At 35.7% G+C, this 9,276-nt stretch overlaps 1 pseudogene; it reads left to right on the plus strand.

Annotated features, from left to right (window-relative positions):
* The window catches only part of LOC103251954, a 14,628-nt pseudogene continuing 5,352 nt past the window's right edge, over positions 1-9,276 (plus strand).

Genomic DNA, 9,276 nt, shown 5'->3' on the forward strand with positions numbered 1-9,276 from the left:
ATGAACACATTGACAAGAACCGTAGGCAGTAGCACACATTGTGCTTGGAACCTGGTGGAAAATGTAGAAAACAGATTGATTTTGGTTAGATGTTTTTAATATTAAAATTTAAAGTAATTGTAGTGGTTTCTAAGATCGCATTCACCTTTCGTTTGCAATAATAAAAAATCAAGGCTATACCTAGTTGATTGAACAACAGGAAAATTTTTTTTTTGAGTTAGAGTCTCACTCTGTTGCCCAGTCTGGAGTGCAGTGGCACGTTCAAGGTCACTGCAGCCTCAATGTGCTGGGCTCAGGTGATCCTTCCGCCTCAGCCTTACGAGTAAAGGAACTACAGGCTAGTGCCACCATGCCCGGCTGATTTTTTGATTTATTGTAGAGATGACATCTTGCCAAGTTGCCCAAGTGGACACCATGAACTCAGGCAAAACTCTCACCTGAGCCTCCCAAAGTGCTGGGATTATAGATGTGAGCCTCCGCTCCTGGTTCAATGGGCAAATTTGAATATTCAATAATGGATAAATTTAAGGGAACTGCATTGGTCTTCTGTCCAGAAGAACTCTCTGAACCTTCCTCTTTTTTTCCTTTACATGGGCTTCAAACATTACTCTGAGGTTTCTCATCTTTACTATTTCTACCATACATTGTAGATTCCGAAGTTCTTTTTCACTGTGAGACTTAAAATAAGATTTAACAGTTTCTGTTTTTATTGTCCTACAAAATATCCTTCTTAAAGTGTTTTCATTTTAATCACTATGAGGAAAAATACTGAGCTGATCAGAAATGCCATTGCTTCATTCATCCAACATATCATTTTTTGTTTTCTTCTTTTTTCAGTAGCTTTAGGGATACAAATGATTTTTGTTTCCATCAATGAATTGTATAGTGGTGAAGAATTCTTGTCTTTAAGTTTACACGTCTTTCCTATTAGTGCACATTGTACCCGATAGGTAATTTATCATCCCTCTCCATCTTCCCATCCTCCCTCTTCTGAGTCTCCAGTGTCCATTAAAACTGTGCTAAGCACTATGGTTTCAGCAGTGGAACTAAGTAATCCTTACCCTTGTGGAGATTTTAGTTCTAGAAAATTGTATGATGTTGTTTACATAAAGCTGAGGCATCTTTCAATGTTATCACACTCATTGTCCTTTGTCTATAACGGTTTACTCTTGTAAGGGTAGGATAGTGTCTATGTTTTCTAAACAAAACAAAGCAAAAAATAATGCCATCCCCAGTCTGATATTAAGAGAGTCAATTTGACATCAGAACTATTGTAGAAATTCTGCAATAGTCATATGGTACCTGATGCTAAGTTTAACTGCTTAGATTCTGGTACAAAGTAAATTCAAGCTTGCATCATCATTATACTTTGGTTAAAATTTTGAATTTACAAAAATTTCCGTCTCTTCCAGGATCACTTCATAATCTAAGTATGTCCCTCTCTCTCATCTCAGTTTTTATGAGAATTAACTGAGTACAAGAGCAGCAATAAATCTGTAATGGGTACTGTTACCAGAAATGCAAACAGTATTTATCAATGAAAATCCAGTGTTTGTAATAAAAAGGTGATCATTTTGTTATGTTTTCTGTTGGACACAGTATTTCTAGAGTTATATATTCAGTTCCAGTTATCACATTTCGAGAGATATATTAAAACTAGAAAGTATCTAGGAGGAAACTTTTAGATTCTGGTAACCACATCAGATGAAAAACCACTGAAGGGACTAAGGATGTTATGCCTGTAAAAGTGGAAGCTTAACAGTCCTCAGTCATTTTGAAGGATATCTTATAGAAAAGAGATTTAATACATGTACAGAGTGTAAAACTATGCACAGTAGATGCATGATAGAGGGAGGAATATTTAAACTTACATCAGAGAAAAATAATAATTAGAATTGTCCAAACATGGAATGGTCTACTGCAGCAGGGTAGACATTGCCTATTCCTTGCAGGATCCAATTGGCTGAGAAATTACCTTTGGGGAATATTGAAGAGGAGGTCCAGTATTTACACACTTCCAACAAAATGCATTGTTACATGAAAGATGTTAACATATAAGCATTCAACAAATGTCGCTGTCCATGACCACTGGTTTTTTTTTTTTTTCTTTTTTAAAAAAAGTAGATTATACATCTTACCACTTTCTGAACTTTTCCTTACTGAGCCAAACTTGACCACTAAGTATGGTCTCTTTTTGCTGCTCCTCTAGGTATGTACATCTATTGCTCCCTTGGCCTGGAAGCCAAGAGAGTTTTGCCTGAGTTCATGGTGTCCACTTGGGCAACTTGGCAAGATGTCATCTCTACAATAAATCAAAAAATCAGCCGGGCATGGTGGCACTAGCCTGTAGTTCCTTTACTTGTAAGGCTGAGGCGGAAGGATCACCTGAGCCCAGCACGTCGAGGCTGCAGTGGCCTTGAACGTGCCACTGCACTCCAGACTGGGCAACAGAGTGAGACTCCAACTCAAAAAAAAAAATTTCCTGTTGTTCAATCAACTAGGTATAGCCTTGATTTTTTATTATTGCAAACGAAAGGTGAATGCGATCTTAGAAACCACTACAATTACTTTAAATTTTAATATTAAAAAAATCTAACCAAAATCAATCCGTTTTCTACAGTTCCATCTATGCCTATGGAAATCCTGGGATTAATACTTCAAGCGGGATCCAAAATGCCATCTACTCAATAAAGCCTTTAATTGAGCCTTTAAACCAATTGTGCTGCCACAAAACAGTATAAATACTTCAGCATCTTTTAGAGTAAATCATACCTATCATCCTTTCTCATAAAATTTTAGACTTCTCATGGAACTATTGTCTTATCCATCTTTGGATTTACTTCCCTCTATCTCCACTCAGTAGCGTATAAATTATATATTCTAGTGCAAGCCACAATCTAAGTGCTTAATACATGCCAGTTGAGTTGAATGGAATGAAATTATAGGGGAATTTGGTTAACATGTTAAAGATAGGCCAATACGTGGTTCTCACTCAGTCGTAACTGATTGGAAGGTCATAGAGTTGGAGTCTCATTGGGGAGAGTAGCTGATAACTATTTAAGGGGCTTTTCTTTAGAAACTTGTCTCAAAGTATATACATAAAGACCCAGTAAAAGAATTGGAAATAAAAGAAAGCAACTTGGGGCTGGTTTGGGCTCTCACACTTAAACACTTCAAATCTATCAACAAAAACGTATTCCTCTTCACTTGAATTTGTATACCAGTGGCTAGTGAACTTTCAGGAGTTTTATTCTTCTTTCCTCTGATAATTGGTGAATAATTACAGCTTCCCATGACCCATCCTAAGAAGGTATATCGCAAAGCAGGTTAAAGCATTGTTGCTTAGATTACTCTAAGAGTTATCAGTGAATAATAGTGATAACAATAACTGCATCAGATTTTTAAATGCTTGTTTTTGCTCGTCTAAGTCTCATTGTAATGTAATAAAAATTACTGTAGAATATTCTTGGTGGTAAATCCAATGTACGCTAATCATCTTTTTTAAAAAATAGTTTTTGATTAGTCAATATCATACAATCTTGTATACAATTAAAATGTCATAGTGGTGTAGGAAATCTTTACATTTCAGCACTTCTTTTATTATACAGTATTTTACACTTACAGTTTTTTATCAGTGCTTTTGCTGTATCATCTATTTTAAGCTCATGATAGTCATCGAGGTAAGACCAGTTGAGAAGATTACCAAATGGTACAATTAGTACTCTATATTTACTTGTATTTACCTTTTTATTTTAAAATTACAAACTAATTCACCCTTTTTGCAAGAATCAGTTATATCATAGGACACAAAATACTCTTTTTTGTATTTCTAACAGATATTATTTTGCCCTTTACTCTCTATTTCTATTTTTCACTGTTTTAGGATCTTATACACTAAATGCTTTTAACTACTTCTGCCCAACCCTGAAGTCCCACAATTTCTGAAGAATTTTTCCAGATAGCTTAGAGATGAGCCAGCCTTTTACCTCTTCCAGTCCCACTTGGTCATAACGCTTCCTCCCAGATTTTGCAATCTATCTAATAGCATATAGTACTTTGCTAAAAGATTGTTTGATGGTGTTGTGTGTGTGTGTGTGTGTGTGTGTGTGTGTGTGTGTGTGTGTGTATTCCTTTCATTCTTTATATGTCTTGGTTTTATGCTTTGTTTTCTTCTATGTATTTAAATTTTTTTTTTTTCCTGATACAGGCTGCTAGGTTCCAAGGAGCAATCTGTGTTATTCATTTGTATAATGACATAAAAATTTAGACCCTCAATAATTTTAAATGATGAATACACCTTTTTAAAAAGGAAAACAATAACTGTGCTTCTTTCAGTTTAATATCTATTGGTAGATAGAAAAACTTTGCTTCACCGTGCTTTAATGGATTTGACTGATTTATTATTGGTTCTAATGTTATGACTTGTTACTATGTGTTTTTTCTTCTTTTGTTTAATAGTCTATTTTTTAGAGTAGTATTAGGTTTACAGAAAAGGTGAGCAGAAGTTATAGAGATTTCCCTTATCTACCTTGCTTCTAAACGGGCATAGTCTTCCCATTATCAACATTCCTCACCAGAGTGGTACTTTTGTTACAATTGATTGGCACATCATTATCACGCAGAGTTCATAGTTTACTTTTGATATTATGTGTGTGTGTGTATATATATATATATATATATATATATATATATATTAAGGGCTTCATTTTATTTTATTATTATTTATTATAAAGATGTGGTGTACAATTCAGGGTTAGGTATACAAACATTGATTATGCAGGTACCCTTGTTGATGAGGTGTGCCCCTCCCTCGCCTAGCAGGGAGTTTCTCTCAACTGCCAGTCCCACCCCCATTGACAGTTTCCCATTACTGTCAAATCCTTTCTTATAGTATTATAGTTGTTCAAGGTCTGCATCTGAGTGAGAACATATGGTACTTTGTTCTTTGTTTCTGTGATAGATCACCGAGTATGATAGACTCCAAATTCAAATATTGTATATTCTGTGGGTTTGGACAATTGTATATGACATATATTCATCACTACAGTGTCATACAGTATAGTTTCACTGCCCTAAAAATCCTCTGTTCTATGCTACTGTGTATTTTAAAAATAAAAATAAAACGAAAAATTCTTCATATATTTCTTGCACTGTTTATTCTGTTTGCCTTAATATTAGGAAGCTTGCACTTTTACTGGTATAGATGTCTCCGCAATGCTAAATGTACTTAAAAGGTTCCTTATCATTTTCATGTAGTAAAAACCACGTTCTGGCACAAAGATATGCTTTGGCATAAATGTGCTTTCATGCCTTATTATGTAAATATATTAGGGAAAAAGCATGTTAGCTTTGAATAAGTATGCCCAAATATTAGGCAAAACTATCCTTAATATTTACTTCAATATGTGCAGTAATGTCATGACCAATTATGCCAATAGAGTCTGACACAGGTGCATAGGTGCTTTCAATGAACATTAGCAGAAAGCAGTGCACTTCGGAAAAAAGTGCACCGCTTAAATTTGAAGAGTACACAGACGATCAAAATAAACCTAACATCTCAATTTCAGTGTGTTGTAATAATCCACACCAAGAAGGAAAACAAAGTTTATAAAAAGTTTCCTTCACATGCTCTGTTTGAAATCTGCTGGCACCTTCAATTTTGACTATTTAAATGCAGCTCCCTCCATCACAGCTGGTTCCCTGTGAATGAGAAATATTTAAATACACTGCTAAATTTTCTAAATGGAATTTTTAGAAATTCTACCTTATGCGACTGCATATGCAATTTCAGCTAAGTCATAATACAGCATAGTAGTAATATATTTCTTACTTTGCCAATTACTTTATTAGCTAATTAGTATCAAAACAGATTGCCCGAATATCTAATGTGATTTCTCAACCGCTGCTTAGTGTTAAAGAGTAAAACTGCTACCGCTGATGATTCACTGAGAGATTTTTAAATGTTCTTTTCATAGCAATAATGACTATCCACGAATTGAAGTTAGATTTCTATACTCTTACAATATGGTGGGAATATGGGACCCATACGCTTTATAAGAATGAATGACTCTAATATTTAGTCTCTCTGACAAGTTGCCTGTGATAAATTTGATGTACCGAAGACAGTTAGGAAATTGTCAGGCAGATCGGTAAGTCAGATAATGTAAATTCAAGAGTCCATACTTTTGTGTTATTTAATTTAATTTAATTTTCATTTTTGTATGCCTCTTATTATACCTAGCAGAGTTCATTATATGTAACAGGTATTAAACAAGTTTTCCTGAATGAGTGAATGAACCTGTAGAGTCCAAGATCTGTCCAGAGCTAGGATGGGGTACATAGACGGTAAGTGCTTACCATTTTTTCTATACCGTTGGGAAGCATGAGCTTTTAGCAGGCTTGTACAAATTTCTGCACAACCCAAAAAACAAGTCAACTATGTATCAAGCATGGACTTCATCTTTAAAGTCCTTTATTAAAACCAGAGAGTGAAAATATGTATACTTTTAAAAAATGTACAGTTACTTAAGTAACAGACTCATAAATGTATATTCATCCTGCTGCAAGTTGTAGGTATACATATATTTATAATAAAATACTCATGTTGGAAGTTTTAGCATATAAGCTTCAAGAAAAAAATATTAAAATACTTAATATTAGCTTCCATTTGACCTTCATGTACTAATTTTTAAAAATTATTTGTTTTAAATATGTAGGGTACAATGCAGCATTAGGTACACAAATGTTCATTATGCAGGTACCCTTGTTGATAAGACATGCCCCCCGCAGTTTTCCACTACTGTCAATCTCGCCCCTGCCCTCCCTTGGCAGTTTCCCACTACTGCCAATCCCTTCACATACTAAATTTATAAGTCATATTTTACTATGTGAGTATCCTAACCCAGAGACTTTTTCCTTGAAAGTTGTCATATCTTTGGTATAGTGGAAAACAAATTAAATGTGTGGTCACACAGACCTGGATTTTAATTTTGGCCTTTTCTCCTATTAGCTTTGTGACTTTAGACAAATAATTTCCTTGAGTTCAATAGCTTTATATATGAAATGATATAATAATACCATGTATACCACAAGTTTATTGTAATAGCTAAGAAATATCATACGTGCAAAGAACTTACCAAATTATAGTTTTTCAATGTAGGCTGGTTTCCTTAAATTTGTTTAACACACATGCCTATACGTATCACTGAGAGTTTCATAGTCAAACCAATGAATTTTTTTTTTCTCAGTAGCATTTTTGTTTGTTTCCAAAAATCACTTTAAGATTTATTTACAGGCTTAAATACCTGATGCGTTCTTGCCATTCAGAATCTCTGTCTGTCTGTCTCTCTCACTTGCTCTCTCTCTCTCTCTCTCTCTCTCTCTCTCTCTCTCATCCGGTTCTCACTCTGTTGCCCAGGTTTAAGTGCAGTGGCACAATCATAGTCATGGCTTACCACAGCCTCCACCTCCTTGGCTCAAGTGATCCTCCTCAGCCTCCCAAGTACCTGGTATTACAGGTGCATGCCACCATACCCATCTTGTGTGTGTGTGTGTGTGTGTGTGTGTGTGTGTGTATGTGTGTGTTTCAGGTTGGTCTAGAACTTTTTGACTCAAGTCATCCTCCCACCTCAGCCTCTCAAAGTTCTGGGATTACCGGTATGGGTCACTGCACTCAGCCAGAATCTTTTTATTGTTATTTAGTACACTATTTGTCAGTGAGTGATCTTATGACCCAACAGTAGGCATTGTTACAATTTACATATGTAAGCACATTTTATGGTATTCACATTGGAGATTGTACTAAACTACTCGAACATAATATAGCAAGCAAAGTATAATCAACAAGGTAAATTTTTAGATAATATGGATTAAGATGCTATTTCTACTCCTCATGAGTTCGTTTCAGAAGTCACAGCAAATCGAACATTCTAAATCTCTTGATCATATTTGGAAGTCATTACATTGTCGCCTGTGGTGAGTGCATCCTCTTAAGCAACCTCAAGTCATTTACTATTGTCGACAATGGAAAAATAAGACTCTGTCAGCCTTTGGATCTTGCTGCAGGCAGATGTAGCACAGATTTCATTGGATCCTGAAAAAGAGGTCAAGGTTTCCTAAGTTCAGGTGACCATACATTTACAGATTGCACTGTACAGTAGAGTGACCATCTCAGCCACTGTATTTGGTGGGGATTATTGTGTGGCACACTCAGGGAAGGAAAATTTCTGGTGTCCTGGGACTAGGGCCAGGGTGATGAGGCATAAACGCCATTAAGGAAGCTACAGCAGGTTAGTTGTTGGTTAGTGTAAGGTATTGGGTTAGGGATGTAGAAGATAAATACACAAGGCAAGCTCAAGGAGGAGAAAAAAACAGCAGGTTAACCAGAATAAAAGACATAAATAGAAAGAAAAATAAGACAGCGATTCTAGGGTATAATCCATAGTACGGGAATTCCATAGCTAAAAATGACGATTCAGTAAGTTGCTATAACAGGCCCATGATGGTATAAATGGTGAGTGGTGGGTATCTTTTTTAAATGATAGGTGAATCTACTCAGATCAGCATGGGAGAGGAAGTGAGAACTAAATGTTTTTATCTGAATAATTGTGTAAAGTAATAAACTTTATTTGCTGGGATGAACAAAGAAGTAACTGCTGTGCATCAACACCTAGATTTTTATGTCAAATTCCTTTGAACCTCTTGCAGAAAGAAAAAAAATCTAAACTTTGTATAGAATCTTAAAAGACCTCAAATTGCCAATACAATATTGAAAAAAAGAATGAGGTTGAAGACCCCACATTTCCTGATTTGAAAACATATTACAAAGTTATAGTAATCAAACCAGTGTTATACTGGCATAAAGGCAGACTAATAAATCAGAATAGAGATCCCCAAAATAAATCCTCCTGTATATGGTCAAGTAATGTTTTACTAGAATGCTAAGACCATACAATAGGGAAAAAGTAGTCATTTCCCCCCATGTTAATAGCTTCTTTTTTTTTTAAACGTTTTATTTTAAAGATGTGGGGTACAATTCAGGATTAGTCATACAAGAGGACATCGTGCAGGTATAGTTTGGGCCTCTCTTTGGTCCTCACTTTGCGTGGTTTGAGATCAGGTACCCTTATTGATGTTGTGTCCCCCCACCACACCCAGCCTGGCAGTATCCTGCTACTGCCAATTCTTTTCTTTTTCTTTTTTTTTTGAGTTGGAGTCTCACTCTGTCTCCCAGGCTGGAGTGCAGTGGCCGCTCCCGGCCACCGCAGCCTCGACCTA

The sequence above is a fragment of the Carlito syrichta genome, unplaced genomic scaffold (genome assembly GCF_000164805.1).
Source record: "Carlito syrichta isolate Samal-C Ts95f unplaced genomic scaffold, Tarsius_syrichta-2.0.1 Scaffold150313, whole genome shotgun sequence".
NCBI classification, from domain to species: Eukaryota; Metazoa; Chordata; class Mammalia; order Primates; family Tarsiidae; genus Carlito; species Carlito syrichta.